The sequence below is a fragment of the Anopheles funestus genome (genome assembly GCF_943734845.2).
Source record: "Anopheles funestus chromosome X unlocalized genomic scaffold, idAnoFuneDA-416_04 X_unloc_22, whole genome shotgun sequence".
Classification (NCBI taxonomy): domain Eukaryota; kingdom Metazoa; phylum Arthropoda; class Insecta; order Diptera; family Culicidae; genus Anopheles; species Anopheles funestus.
The window spans coordinates 932,501-949,194 of NW_026045146.1; positions in this window are offsets into that span (position 1 = coordinate 932,501).

A 16,694-nucleotide genomic window follows, 5' to 3' on the forward strand; every position below is an offset into this window, starting at 1 on the left:
TTGCAGGGACCAAGACGACAAGGTCATCAGCGTAGCCAATAACCTCGGCCCCCTCAGGCAACTGGACACCCAGGACCCCGTCGTACAGCACGTTCCAAAGCGTGGGTCCCAAAATGGAACCCTGTGGAACGCCCGCACTGATATTCCGCTCGACAGGGCCCTCGCTGGTGTCGATAACCAGCCGCCGGTCCTCGAAATAGCTCCTCAGTATCTGCTGCAGCGATGACGGTACCCCCTTGTCCCTCAGCGCGTTGGCGATGGCTTGCCAGGGCGCAGAGTTAAAGGCGTTGCGGATATCAAGTGCCACCACCATCAGGCAGCGCTTGTCTCGGGCGTTGGTGCGGCGAAAGGACATGGCCGTCCTGCCCGCTTCGACAACGCGCTGGATCGCACTGATGGTGGATCTGCCTCGCCGGAAACCGTACTGCCCGTCCGACAGCCGTTCCGCATCCGGTTCCTCCAGGAACTCGTTGAGGCGGTTAAGAATTAGGCGCTCCAACACCTTGCCGAGTGCGTCGAGCATGCACAGCGGCCGGTAGGAGGAGCTTTCCCCGGGAGGCTTGCCAGGCTTTGGCAGCAGTACCAGTCGTTGCCTCTTCCAGGGCGCTGGAAACGCACCCCGGTCCAGGCAGTCCTGGTACAAACGGACGAAAACCTCCGGGTACTTCCTAATGGCCGTCTTAACCGCCGCGTTGGGGATACCGTCCAGTCCAGGCGCTTTCCGGTTCGCCATCGATCCCACGATGGACAACAGCTCGCCCACGGTGACAGGGGTCAACGAAGAACTCCGCTCCTCGGTGTCGACGCTCGATGATTCAGCGTCCGGCCAGTCAACAGGCGGATGTGTCGGGAACAGATCGTTGGCTATCCGCTCCAACACGACACGGTCAGTCTCAGGTGGCACGAAGCAGCCACGAAGACGAGACATGACCACCCGATAACCGGCCCCAAACTCGTTGGTTTCCGCCTGTTGAATCAGCTCATCGAGCTGCGCTCGCTTGCTGGCCCGGACAGCCTTCTCGACAGCTCTCCTCGCCGACCGATGATGTGCAGCCACAATGCTGCGCTCCTGCAGGTCGGTGGTACGAAGCATCCGCTCATGCACGGTCGAACACTCCTCCCGAAGACGCAAGATCTCCGGAGTCCACCAGAAGAGGTCTCGATGGGGGTCACGATGCGACATGGTGACGCGCTCCATCGTGTCGTCGCATGCATCTAGCATGGCGTCGACCATCCCCTCCTGGCTGACGGCTCGTTCCGGAAAACCGGCCGTCTGGAGTGCGGCTGCGAATGCCTCCACCGAAAACTGCGTCGTCTTCCATCTACGGCCAGCGTGCCGAAACGTGGTAGACGACGAAGAGGACCCCTGTCCCCGCTGGCGATGCTGCTGCTGTTGTCGCTGCTGCCTCCCGTTCAGGTGACGATGCTGCTGCTGCAGGTGCTGCTGCTGCTGGTGCTGCTGCTGCTGGTGCTGCTGCTGTTGTCGTCGCTGCTGGTCAAGAGTTGGAGGCCCCACGGTGAAGAAAATGTACCGGTGGTCCGACGCCGTATAGTGGCACGAAGTGGTGTTCGCTGCCACCTCCCAAGTGTCTGGACGAGCAATGGATGCGCTCGCGAAAGACACATCCACGACACTGGGAGTGGCGACTCCGTTGCCCACGAACGTCGGGACCGATCCTTGGTTCAGGACCACAAGCCCAAGCTGCCGAATTGTATCGAGCAGCTCTTCACCGCGCCGGGTGGTACGTTGGCTACCCCACTCCTCATTCCAGGCGTTGAAATCGCCTGCCAGGACGATGCGAGGGTGGGGTTGGGCCTCCAACTCCACCGCCTCCAGAAGTTGCTCGAACTCGCCGGCGTTGAGACGTGGAGGGGCGTAACAGCTGATGAAGACCACCCCTCCAATCTGCGCAGCAGCCAACCCGGGCATGGCACAGCGCCAGACCCGCTGGATCGGAAGGTGGCCGGTCGCCACCACAGCTGCTCTCCCCGACGAATCCACCGTCCAGTTTCCGCTGCCCTCTGGAGGTCGGTACACCTCTGACAGCAGCAGCACGTCGACCCGCTTAGTGCGGGCTGTTTGCAGGGCCAGATCCTGAGCAGTGCGTCCACCACCCAGGTTGACCTGCATCACCCTCACTACACCCGACACTGTTGACCTTGTCGGCACGATGAGTGGCCCACTCGATGGGGCCCCTGGCAGACAATGCACTTAGCTGCCGACGTGCACTGACTAACGCGGTGGCCTACCTCGCCACACTGCAAACACTGACCCGTCCGGTCAGTTGAAGAACGGCAGTCCCGCGCCAGGTGCCCCATCAGCAGGCAACGGAAGCAGCGCTGACGGTCGAGCGGCTTCTTCGGCACTTCGCGGATGCCGCTGACACATTGGCAGAGTGTCAACTTCTGACCAATGAGACTCCGTGCCTTGGCCAGTGGGAGTCGAACACGCGCTCGCTTTGTGCCATCACGGAGCTCCCAAAGCTCGACGTGAGTGATGCCAGCCGCTGACCCCAGCTTCTCCTCAATGGCAAGCTTCACGTCACTCTCTTTGGCCAGAGAGTCGACGTTGGTGATGAGAAGCTCACCCATCTCCGTCACCACTCGTGCCTCGCCATCCTCACCTAGCGCTAGCTGGATCCGGCGAGCCAGCTCCGCGCTATCGACGTTCTTCCGCAACGGTACAAGCAGATGACCTTGCACGGTCCGGCGCCCCATGCCGATGTCTGCCCTGACGTCCTGCAGCACCTGAGATGTACGCAGCTTCACGTACATCTCTGTCCAGGTTTTGTCCGAACCTGGGACCACCGCAATGCGGTCAGGACGCGGAGGACGCCCCTTAGACTGGGCACGATGCTGCTGATGTTGTTGCTGCTGACTCTGCTGCTGCTGCTGGCGCATCTGAGGTGGCCGGTACGGCTGGCCCACCTGCTGCGGTTGCTGCTGCTGCTGAGTCGAACGTTGCGATCGGCTCTTCCGACCGCTCACGACCGTAGCCCAGGACATCTGCTGCTGTTGCCGCTGCTGCTGACGTTGCGGTTGCTGCTGCTGCTGCTGCTGCTGGCCATTAGCCGACACTGCGACCGTCCGTCGCTGCGGCTGTGGCTGGCTGCGCTGCTGCTGCTGCTGCTGCTGCTGCTGCTGCCGCTGTTGTTGTTGCTGCTGCCGCTGCTGCTGCTGCTGCCGCTGCTGCTGCTGCTGCTGCTGCTGCTGCTGCTGCAGTTGCGAAGCTTTCTTCGCACGGTTGCGCTGCTGCCGGCTGCGTTTTGTCCTGGCACTGCCCTGACCAACAGGCTGTGCCGAGGAATGAAGCGCCGTCAAGGAACGCATGCCCTCTTGAAGCGCTTCCAGCGTACACTTCAGGGCCACTTCACGTTCCCGGCTAAGTCGCAGCTCTTCCGTCAGCGACTCGATCTGTTTGGCGAAGTTCTCCAGCATCTTGTGCTGGAAAGCCAGCACCGACGCTTCGCCATCGTCGTGGGGAGCCACGGTTGAAGACATCTCCCCTGCCGCTACCACTGGCGGCACCACCGTCTGCTCGAGAAGAGAGGCGTCGGAAAATTCCGCATCGTCCTCCTCCTCGGAATTATCAGCCTCGGACGGAACCGCCACCGTTGGTCCGGCCGGCCGTGGTGTCTCCGGTAAAGGGGAAGGGGTATCGGACCGCTTCCGAGGCGTGGACGACGACCGCACCCCGGAACGAAGCACCCGCCCCTCCATTCTCCGTTCCTTTCACAAAAAACCGCCTGCACGAATCGTTCAGACGGAACAAGGGAATATTCCCTTCAACATCTGCCAAGGTAACGACCGTCCGTCGCTAGAGCCCCTTTGGCAGATTTCCCGTCCGCGGATCGCAAGAATAAAAAACTCCCACTTTTTTCTTTATTAAAAACAATTTCGCAAGAGAAAACCGCAAGAATAAGAATTTTTAATAAATTCCGCAAGAGATTCAAGAAAACACCAAAAAACGGGTTCGTCGCCTGCTGACGCGTTGAAGTCTCTCGTTTTGGCGTTCCCGGGGAAGGATTCGGAGCCAAAGAACCGTTCCCGGTCTCCTGCTAAGCGTTCCCGGTCTCCGGCTGCGCGTTCTCACTCTCTGACCGCTAAGCGCCGGAAAGGTATGCAATTCGCATCGAGTTTTATAGCACCGTAACGCTTCGTAACGCTGGTGTCCCGGCTAAGCGCTACCGCTACCGGTCACTGGTGGCGCTGCAGACGTCGAAGAGAAGGTGGTTGCTGTCTTCGCTGGAAGTTGCGGAACCCGCCACGGGTGGCGCTGTCGTCATAAAAAGGGAGCTTTTACGTTGGGTTGTTGTCCTCACTGCTCGAAAACGCTTCGTGGTGTTGTTGATGACACAAACACACGCGACGACACACCTGACGCCACCGTACCACGCTGTTGCACGCACTTTCACGTCGAGTTTTTACTGTTTATCTCTTTTTAAAAGCACTTTACGTCGCTGGAAAACGATAGTTTATGCTCCCTAGCATGTGTTTTACCACTTTTATAATGTTCTAACACGGTATTTCGATATTTATTCGCCACTGAAGTTCCCCATACAAAGTGTATGGGGACACTTTAAACTGAGTTTTAGCGCAGTAAATTGAAGTAAAACGATTTCCTTTTTCAATATTCGCTAAGAATGACACTCAATTCGCCCTTTTCGACTATTGTTCCGCTATTTATAAGCACTTTTGCACAATATTTTTGCAAAAAATACGGAGCGACACAAAGCACGTCTAAACTGCTGGCTTGACACAGGGATCACACAGGGATAACTGGCTTGTGGCCGCCAAGCGTTCATAGCGACGTGGCTTTTTGATCCTTCGATGTCGGCTCTTCCTATCATTGTAAAGCAAAATTTACCAAGCGTAGGATTGTTCACCCTTTCAAGGGAACGTGAGCTGGGTTTAGACCGTCGTGAGACAGGTTAGTTTTACCCTACTGGTGTGCATTGTTTGTCGCTATCTTAACGGAATTCCTGTGCAGTACGAGAGGAACCACAGGTACGGACCACTGGCTCAATACTAGTTCGAACGGACTATGGTATGACGCTACGTCCGCTGGATTATGCCTGAACGCCTCTAAGGTCGTATCCAATCCGAGCTGATAGCGCTTCTTATACCCATTAGGTGGTCGTAAGCTAGCGGGCCTAACAACCCTCCGAGAACCGTCCGTGCTGTCCATTGGCACACTGGCGTCTCATCCCCGCTTACTACTAGGCCGCAAAGGGCGGGTTCGCGCTGCACGTGTTAGTACCATACATGTTGGGAACACCGGTGGACGAGCTTGCCGACTGTGGATATCACTAGTTTCGACACCTACGACCGCCCGCAAACGACGGGACTACAGGCTGGGAGCTTCAAGTTGTAGAGATGCGTTCGCATCGATCCTCTCAGGCGACCCATGCTTGGTGGTTAGTGCTTGCGCGTGCGCGCCCCGTGTGTGCTGGAATTGGCCAACCAGTGCACATTGGTGGTGCGTACCGTGACTTGCACCATGTGACGAGAGTGTTGAAGAACACTGTGTGGTGACTCTATGCCTATGTGATGGGGTGCTTGTAACACACGACCGAACCGACGGCTCGTTGGATGGTCACGACAGTGTGGTGCAGGTGCGCCCATGTGTAACGAATACATTGAGTGCCGTTGGAGGTTAGCGGTTGGTTGGTTGCATGCTACAACTTCGCGTTGTACATGGGCTGGCCGCTGCGCTTCCTTCGGGTTGCCACTTGATGTTGATAGGGTTGATGTATTGTGTTCGTTGACTTTTGGTTCATTCCAAAAGTCTTCGGACTTAGATAATTTTACAAGTGTCGGCGCTCTCGGACCGAAAATAAGAAGACAACTAAGAAGAAAAAGAGAAAGAAGCTAATAGTGGAAAGTATTCTTCTTCAAAGAAGGAACAAAAATTTTACAAGTGTTGAAAAATTTCCTAAGTCCAAAAAATTTTCTAAGTCCAGAAAATTTTCTAAGTCCCACAAAATGGAACTTGATGAAGAAGATACAGAAGTTGAAAATTTTTCTAAGTCCAAAAAATTTTCTAAGTCCAGAAAATTTTCTAAGTCCAAAGTGTTGGAGCAATTTCCAAAGGCCCATAGGTTGCACTGAATTTTCCTAAGTTGGCCACAAGTACCCATGAGGTATCGAGAAGGTTCACCCGAAGGACATAATATGTCCCAAAGTACCGATAGAGCACCCACAAAGAGCACCCAATTGGCCTAAGTTGGCCAAAAGTACCGATAGAGTACCCACAAGTAGCACTGAGTTGGCCTAAGTTGGCCAAAAGTACCGATAGAGTACCCACAAATAGCACCGAATGGGCCTAAGTTGGCCAAAAGTACCGATAGAGTACCCACAAGAAGCACAGAGTTGGCCTAAGTTGGCCAAAAGTACCGATAGAGTACCCACAAATAGCACCCAGTTGGCCTAAGTTGGCCAAAAGTACCGATAGAGCACCCAAAAGTAGCACCCAATTGGCCTCTGTTGGCCAAAAGTACCGATAGAGTACCCACAAATAGCACCCAGTTGGCCTAAGTTGGCCAAAAGTACCGATAGAGCACCCACAAGTAGCACCCAATTGGCCTATGTTGGCCAAAAGTACCGATAGAGTACCCACAAATAGCACCGAATGGGCCTAAGTTGGCCAAAAGTACCGATAGAGTACCCACAAATAGCACCGCGTTGGCCTAAGTTGGCCAAAAGTACCGATAGAGTACCCACAAGTAGCACTGAGTTGGCCTAAGTTGGCCAAAAGTACTGATAGAGTACCCACAAATAGCACCGAATGGGCCTAACATGGCCAAAAGTACCGATAGAGTACCCACAAATAGCACCGAATGGGCCTAACATGGCCAAAAGTACCGATAGAGCACCCACATATAGCACCCCATTGGCCTAAGTTGGCCAAAAGTACCGATAGAGTACCCACAAAGAGCACCCAATTGGCCTAAGTTGGCCAAAAGTACCGCCAAGTAGCACCATAGAGGCCCGAGTAGAGCGAAATGTGGGCCAAATTGAACATTTGAAAATTTTTACAAGTCCAGAAAATTTTCTAAGTCCAGAAAATTTTCTAAGTCCAAAGAGTTGGACAAATTTCCTTAGGCCCAAAAGTTGCACTGAATGTTCCTAAGTTGGCCATCAGTACCCATGAAGTATAGCGAAGGTTCACCCGAAAGACACAATACGCCCTAAAGTACCCACAGAGTACCCACAAGTTGCACCCAATTGGCCTAAGTTGGCCAGAAGTACCGACAAGTACCACCATAGAAGCCCGAGTAGAGCGAAATGTGGGCCAAAGTACCGAGTAGTTGCCACAAATACCCAAATGGATACCAAAATGTGGTACCAAGTACCTAACTGTTGCAACAAATGCTAGCTTTCTGAGCAAAAGCTGTGGACCAATTTCGTAGAAGAACCGCCTAGGCGAAAAGGCAAAAATCGCCGAAGCTGGCCCGCTCGCAGAGCTCGCGGGCCAGGAGATACTCATAGGGCGATTTACTAGAGTGGGGAACTTGAGAATTTTTGTGTCCGAGACTTTGGGCAACTTCGCGGCCGCCCCCTTAAAGTAAAAGATTTTCTCTGGGTGCCTAAAATTCGCAATTCCCGCAAAGTCGGGAAGACGTTAAAGTTTTTGCCCAAAAAATGGCCATCGATTTAAGGTGATTTTCCAATAAGAAAATGCTTCCTATTTTGAATTTTTTCGAATATTTCCTAAACTAAGCGTCGGAGCACATGGCCGTGGAGGAACTTTTGGTAGCTTTTGGCAAGGGCTATCGGATGAAATAATAAGAAAGGCCATCAGAGCGATATTGGATTAATGCGGGCTCATAAACGCACCTGAGAAGTGAAAATTGGTACCTTGCACGCAGGATGCAAGAAATGCTTGAGTGTTAACCATCATCGGTACCAAGTACCTAGGTTATATCGAGTGCGTAGATGGAAGTCGGTACCAAAGGGAAACCTTCCTAGGCTAGGTGCACGCAAGTGAGTATGGATCGATCAGTAGAAAGATGGGAAGCCCAAGGAAACCTTCCTAGGCTAGGTGCACGCAAGTGAGTATGGATCGATCAGTAGAAAGATGGGAAGCCATAGGAAACCTTCCTAGGCTAGGTGCACGCAAGTGAGTATGGATCGATCAGTAGAAAGATGGGAAGCCATAGGAAACCTTCCTAGGCTAGGTGCACGCAAGTGAGTATGGATCGATCAGTAGAAAGATGGGAAGCCCAAGGAAACCTTCCTAGGCTAGGTGCACGCAAGTGAGTATGGATCGATCAGTAGAAAGATGGGAAGCCATAGGAAACCTTCCTAGGCTAGGTGCACGCAAGTGAGTATGGATCGATCAGTAGAAAGATGGGAAGCCCAAGGAAACCTTCCTAGGCTAGGTGCACGCAAGTGAGTATGGATCGATCAGTAGAAAGATGGGAAGCCATAGGAAACCTTCCTAGGCTAGGTGCACGCAAGTGAGTATGGATCGATCAGTAGAAAGATGGGAAGCCCAAGGAAACCTTCCTAGGCTAGGTGCACGCAAGTGAGTATGGATCGATCAGTAGAAAGATGGGAAGCCATAGGAAACCTTCCTAGGCTAGGTGCACGCAAGTGAGTATGGATCGATCAGTAGAAAGTGGGAAGCCCATTACCAAATGCCCTAGTGAAGACCGTAAACGAATATCATGAACCGATAAGGAGCACCAAATGCCCTAGTGAAGACCGTAAACGAATATCATGAACCGATAAGGAGCACCAAATGCCCTAGTGAAGACCGTAAACGAATATCATGAACCGAGAAGTAGCAACGAATGCCTGAAAAAGTACCAAGTCCACGGTATAGAGTAACGAGAGTTAACCGCCGTGATGTATGCAATGAGGGCAGCCATTGCATGGGTTCTGGACTTGGTTCGCGAATAACTTTTTTGCTAGACATCGGACAAAGTTGACGTGGAAGAACGAAATGTAGCATTTGATGCCACCTATCCAAAACTTTTTCAAGATTGAAGATCCGATCGATACAGCCTGAGTTATAGGCAAAAGTTGGTGCAAAAACGAGCATTTTTAATGGTGAAAAATCGGTACTCCTCGAATAGCTCCTGTTGGAAGCATCGGACCACATGGTCGTGGAGGAACATATTGTAGCGCGCGGTGTCAAGTATCGACACCCAAAACCGCATGTCCGATGGACGGAAAATGACCAAGTTATAGTGAAAACTTGGTTGCACCAAATTCCCGAAGAAGTGCAACGAGAAGGTGAATGCGATGGTTGTTCGTCGAATAGCTCCGGCCACAGACATGGTAGCGATTAGTGGTGCATGGAAGAAATCTAGCCACAAGTGCCATCTACCCATGGCCAGAAGAAAGTGTGGCCATATCTTGGATACCGGCGGAGCTATGGGGCAAATATGGGCCAAAAATGGTGCAAGTTGGACCAAAAATCCGAAAAAGTACCTAGGTAAATGCGATGGTTGTTCGTCGAATAGCTCCGGCCAGAGACATGGCAGCGATTAGTGGTGCATGGAAGAAATCTAGCCACAAGTGCCATCTACCCATGGCCAGAAGAAAGTGTGGCCATATCTTGGATACCGGCGGAGCTATGGGGCAAATATGGGCCAAAAATGGTGCAAGTTGGACCAAAAATCCGACCAAGTGCGCGAGGCGCTTTCGTGAATAGCTCCGGCCACAGACATGGTAGCGATTAGTGGTGCATGGAAGAAATCTAGCCACAAGTGCCATCTAGCCATGGCCAGAAGAAAGTGTGGCCATATCTTGGATACCGGCGGAGCTATGGGGCAAATATGGGCCAAAAATGGTGAAGTTGGACCAAAAATCCGACCAAGTGCGCGAGGCGCTTTCGTGAATAGCTCCGGCCACAGACATGGTAGCGATTAGTGGTGCATGGAAGAAATCTAGCCACAAGTGCCATCTACCCATGGCCAGAAGAAAGTGTGGCCATATCTTGGATACCGGCGGAGCTATGGGGCAAATATGGGCCAAAAATGGTGCAAGTTGGACCAAAAATCCGAAAAAGTACCTAGGTAAATGCGATGGTTGTTCGTCGAATAGCTCCGGCCAGAGACATGGCAGCGATTAGTGGTGCATGGAAGAAATCTAGCCACAAGTGCCATCTACCCATGGCCAGAAGAAAGTGTGGCCATATCTTGGATACCGGCGGAGCTATGGGGCAAATATGGGCCAAAAATGGTGCAAGTTGGACCAAAAATCCGAAAAAGTACCTAGGTAAATGCGATGGTTGTTCGTCGAATAGCTCCGGCCACAGACATGGTAGCGATTAGTGGTGCATGGAAGAAATCTAGCCACAAGTGCCATCTACCCATGGCCAGAAGAAAGTGTGGCCATATCTTGGATACCGGCGGAGCTATGGGGCAAATATGGGCCAAAAATGGTGCAAGTTGGACCAAAAATCCGACCAAGTGCGCGAGGCGCTTTCGTGAATAGCTCCGGCCACAGACATGGTAGCGATTAGTGGTGCATGGAAGAAATCTAGCCACAAGTGCCATCTACCCATGGCCAGAAGAAAGTGTGGCCATATCTTGGATACCGGCGGAGCTATGGGGCAAATATGGGCCAAAAATGTTGCAAGTTGGACCAAAAATCCGAAAAAGTACCTAGGTAAATGCGATGGTTGTTCGTCGAATAGCTCCGGCCAGAGACATGGCAGCGATTAGTGGTGCATGGAAGAAATCTAGCCACAAGTGCCATCTACCCATGGCCAGAAGAAAGTGTGGCCATATCTTGGATACCGGCGGAGCTATGGGGCAAATATGGGCCAAAAATGGTGCAAGTTGGACCAAAAATCCGACCAAGTGCGCGAGGCGCTTTCGTGAATAGCTCCGGCCACAGACATGGTAGCGATTAGTGGTGCATGGAAGAAATCTAGCCACAAGTGCCATCTACCCATGGCCAGAAGAAAGTGTGGCGCTATCTTGGATACCGGCGGAGCTATGGGGCAAATATGGGCCAAAAATGGTGAAGTTGGACCAAAAATCCGACCAAGTGCGCGAGGCGCTTTCGTGAATAGCTCCGGCCACAGACATGGTAGCGATTAGTGGTGCATGGAAGAAATCTAGCCACAAGTGCCATCTAGCCATGGCCAGAAGAAAGTGTGGCCATATCTTGGATACCGGCGGAGCTATGGGGCAAATATGGGCCAAAAATGGTGCAAGTTGGACCAAAAATCCGAAAAAGTACCTAGGTAAATGCGATGGTTGTTCGTCGAATAGCTCCGGCCACAGACATGGTAGCGATTAGTGGTGCATGGAAGAAATCTAGCCACAAGTGCCATCTACCCATGGCCAGAAGAAAGTGTGGCCATATCTTGGATACCGGCGGAGCTATGGGGCAAATATGGGCCAAAAATGGTGCAAGTTGGACCAAAAATCCGAAAAAGTACCTAGGTAAATGCGATGGTTGTTCGTCGAATAGCTCCGGCCAGAGACATGGTAGCGATTAGTGGTGCATGGAAGAAATCTAGCCACAAGTGCCATCTACCCATGGCCAGAACAAAGTGTGGCCATATCTTGGATACCGGCGGAGCTATGGGGCAAATACGGGCCAACAATGGTGCCAGGTGGACCAAAAATCCGACCAAGTGCGCGAGGCGCTTTCGTGAATAGCTCCGGCCACAGACATGGTAGCGATTAGTGGTGCATGGAAGAAATCTAGCCACAAGTGCCATCTACCCATGGCCAGAAGAAAGTGTGGCCATATCTTGGATACCGGCGGAGCTATGGGGCAAATATGGGCCAAAAATGGGTAAAATTGTACGGTCCAAAGCCAAGGGTAAATTTTTTTATTCCTCTAATAACTTCTAGCACAGACATTGAATCGGTTGGTGATGTATGGATGAAATGTAGCAAACAGTTGGAACTACCCATAAAATCTTAAAGATTGACGATCCAATGTATAGAACCGGAGTAATGTGCGATACTTGGTGAAAAATCGAGTGAAAAATTAGCTATAAACTGTTTTTGGCCCATAACTCGAATACTAGACATCGGAAGGGGGGGTCGTAGAACGATTTTTTGTTGCCCTATCGATTCCCTATCGAACGAGCAAAAGTTGTTTTTTTGACCAAAAAGGACCCCTACTCTAAAAAATTGGCCTGATTTTACTAGTCCCCGGTACCCGTACAGGCAAAATGAGCAAAATGCTCAAGTATGAATGGTTTTTGGCCCATAACTCGAATACTAGACGTCGCAGGGGGGTGTCATGGAACAATTTTTGGTAGCCCTTGAAATTATCTATCGAATGACATATACTTGATTTTTGGCCAAAAAGTTCCCTAGACTAGTAAAAATCGCATCATTTTACTAGAGTCGGGTACCCTGGACGAAAAACCGCTATAATTGCGGTTTTTGGCTAATAACTCGAATACTAGACGTCGCAGGGGGGTGTCGTGGAACAATTTTTGGTAGCCCTTGAAATTATCTATCGAATGACATATACTTGATTTTTGGCCAAAAAGTTCCCTAGACTAGTAAAAATCGCATCATTTTACTAGAGTCGGGTACCCTGGACGAAAAACCGCTATAATTGCGGTTTTTGGCTAATAACTCGAATACTAGACGTCGCAGGGGGGTGTCGTGGAACAATTTTTGGTAGCCCTTGAAATTATCTATCGAATGACATATACTTGATTTTTGGCCAAAAAGTTCCCTAGACTAGTAAAAATCGCATCATTTTACTAGAGTCGGGTACCCTGGACGAAAAACCGCTATAGTTGCGGTTTTTGGCTAATAACTCTAATACTAGACGTCGGAGGGGGGTGTCGTGGAACAATTTTTGGTAGCCCTTGAAATTATCTATCGAATGACATATACTTGATTTTTGGCCAAAAAGTTCCCTAGACTAGTAAAAATCGCATCATTTTACTAGAGTCGGGTACCCTGGACGAAAAACCGCTTAAGTTGCGGTTTTTGGCTAATAACTCGAATACTAGACGTCGCAGGGGGGTGTCGTGGAACAATTTTTGGTAGCCCTTGAAATTATCTATCGAATGACATATACTTGATTTTTTGACCAAAAAGTTCCTAGACTAGTAAAAATCGCATCATTTTACTAGAGTCGGGTACCCTGTACGAAAAACCGCTATAGTTGCGGTTTTTGGCCAATAACTCGAATACTAGACGTCGGAGGGGGGTGCCGTAGAACAATTTTTTGTAGCCCTTGAAATTACCTTTCGAATGATATATAGTGGTTTTTTGGTCAAACAGTGACCCCGAGACTAGTAACCCTCCATACACAAAACCGCCTAAAAAGTTTTGGTTTTGCAAAATTTTGAAAAGTGCGTCAAAAAAATTTTTTCAAAAAGTACCAAATCGTGATCAGAACTCACTATAGACCATAAAAAGTGAAATCCGATGGTCATTTGCAACACTTGGTCAATCGAGAAAAATTTCACTTTTTTACTAGAGTCGGGTACCCTGAACGAAAAATCGCTCAAGTGATGGTTTTTGGCCAATAACTCGAATACTAGACGTCGGAGGGGGGTGCCGTAGAACAATTTTTTGTAGCCCTTGAAATTACCTTTCGAATGATATATAGTGGTTTTTTGGTCAAACAGTGACCCCGAGACTAGTAACCCTCCATACACAAAACCGCCTACAAAAACTTTGTTTTGAAAAATTTTGAAAAGTTCAAAAAAATTTTTTTTTCAAAAACTACTAAAACGTGATAAGAACTTACTATAGACCATGAAAAGTGATATCCGATGATAATTTGCAAAAGTTGGTAACTAGTAAAAAATTTCACTTTTTTACTAGAGTCGGTGCAACGAGAAAAAAAAAGTCCGTGATGGAGAAAAATGGCACGTTTTCCACGCCTGTACGCTTTCGTTTTCTATATAGGGGGTAGGTGAGCCAGAAGCATGAATTTGACTGAGTACGTATCTTTATGAATTGGGCCCTTCTAAATCGATTGAGACTACCCCCAGGACGATCGGACGACTGCTTCTGGCTCAAAATGTGGTTTTTAGATTTTGATCGTCAATTATGAGAGAAAAAATCGATTAGAAGTAAAGATACGAAATGCTTGGTCTAAGTTGGGAAACGACTTCGGATATTTGTTGGACGTTGTCGTAGAAGGTCCGAGGACCAAGGAAAAGTGATTTCCAAGTGGATTTATGCACTATTAGTCGATGGTAAGATGTGAAATTAGTAGAACTTACCATACAGTTTGCGAAGTTGAAGCAATCGGTTGGTGAATATGGTACTGTCTGTCCAATTTGGTGGTTCGGAATGAGTGAAACGATGTTGATGATGGATAGACGTTCCGATTGCCCCCGATCGGGGAACATATAGTGGTCTTTAAGGTCCAAGTACCTATGTTTTGGTAAGCAGAACTGAGAGTTAAAGGATGAAAGTCGGCCATTCCTAATATCATCCTATCGGTGGTTCGCGAGTTGTTTGAGGACCGGACCAGCTCGCGATGAAACGGTCCTAGGGTATTGGTTATCCATCCAAGGAAGAGTAAATGCGATCCTAGATGTGTGTCGTTGGCCGTTCTACCGGTATCGCCTATCGATGAGATATCGACGGGCATGCCTTACTCGAAAGTTGAATTCTAGGATCGATGGTCAAACAGACCTATGAGCGATAAACCAAACTGAACACGTATTGATGTCGGCTTTTCCTATCATTTGATGCCGCAGGTTGTTTAGGGACCGGAGCAACTTGCGGCCGAGACGGTCCCCGGGGGTTTCTTTCTCCAAGGAGTGGAAACTATTAAGCAAGAGTTGTAGCAAGATACGATCCTCTGATGTGTCGTTGGCCGTTCTACCGGTATCGCCTATCGATGAGATATCGATGGGCATGCCTTACTCTACCGACCTTCTAATTGAGAGTATTAATCAGGGATCGATGGTCAAACAAGACCAATGAGCGATAAACCAAACTGAACACGTATTGATGTCGGCTTTTCCTATCATTTGATGCCGCAGGTTGTTTAGGGACCGGAGCAGCTTGCGGCCGAGACGGTCCCCGGGGGTTTCTTTCTCCAAGGAGAAGAAACGATTAAGCAAAAGTTGTAGCAAGATACGATCCTCTGATGTGTCGTTGGCCGTTCAAGCGGTATCGCCTGTCGATGAGATATCGATGGGCATGCCTTACTCTCCCGACTGGATTACTGAGAGTTTAATCAGGGATCGATGGTCAAACAGACCAATGAGCGATAAACCAAACTGAACACATATTGATGTCGGCATTTCCTATCATTTGTCGCAGGTTGTTTAGGGACCGGAGCAGCTTGCGACCGAGACGGTCCCCGGGGGTTTCTTTCTCTAAGGAGTGGAAACGATTAAGCAAAAGTCGTAGCAATAATCGATCACCTGATGTGTCGTTGGCCGTTCTTGCGGTATCGCCTGTCGATGAGATATCGATGGGCATGCCTTACTCTCCTGACTGTTTAATTGAGAGTTATAATCAGGGATCGATGGTCAAAAAGACCTATGAGCGATAAACCAAACTGAACACGTATTGATGTCGGCATTTCCTATCATTTGTCGCAGGTTGTTTGGGGACCGGAGCAGCTTGCGACCGAGACGGTCCCTTCCCGAAAGATGGTGAACCGAGTCGTCTGGCGTAAAAACCGGACGACTCGAAAGGGCTTGACCCTTTCAAGTGAGCGATAATCACATTCTACGCTCAGTTCGACAGCTACAAGGCAATCACTCGCTATGTTCAGAGCTAATACATGCAACATGCCGGCATTGTTTCCACCGACGCATGGATTCAAGACTGGTGCACTTATTAGTTAAACCGTTCGCCTCCGGGTGTTTCGAGTTCAAGTCTGGATGAGGATTGTTCTTGCTGGTAATAGCTTGAGCCCCTGAATAAGGGGTCGAAGCGTGCATCTTGAGACCATGTACAACATATTACCAAATCGGCACCATGGGTTCGGGTGCAAGTGATGTAACCGTGAAAGATGTTGAGCAGCCCAACATCGGTTTACACACGCATAATAGGAAGGCAGCGCTGTCGACTGGTCAGTCGTGTAAGAAGTGTGCATTATCGATCACAAATATATTGGTGATCTGTAGGTTGCGCATACACCATGCCCGGTGTAAAGTGCCGTGGTCCCCCCCGGGGGGCTGCATCAAACCGTTCGCCACGCGAACTACCCAATGGAACGAACTCGATGCATTTAATAAGAAGAAGAGATGATAATGAAACACGGTCGATTTAAGAGTTGAAAACGTTGAAATGCCTATAAGCAAGTCTTAAGTTGGTGGTGACCGTTACGCCCCAACAAATTGGTGCCTTACCCTACACCAAAGAGCCATTCAACATGGTTCAAGTGAGCGATAATCACGCTCTACGCTCAGTATGACAGCTGCAAGGCAATCACTCGCTAAGTTCAGAGCTAATACATGCAACACGCCGGCATTGTTTCCACCGACGCATGGATTCAAGACTGGTGCACTTATTAGTTAAACCGTTCGCCTCCGGGTGTTTCGAGTTCAAGTCTGGATGAGGATTGTTCTTGCTGGTAATAGCTTGAGCCCCTGAATAAGGGGCCGAAGCGTACATCTTGAGAGTAAATGTACAACATATTACCAAATCGGCACCGTGGGTTCTGGTGCAAGTGATGTAACCATGAAAGATGTTGAGCAGCCCAACATCGGTTTACACACGCCTAAGGGGTTTATTGTTATCTGTAGGTTGCGCATACACCATACCCGGTGT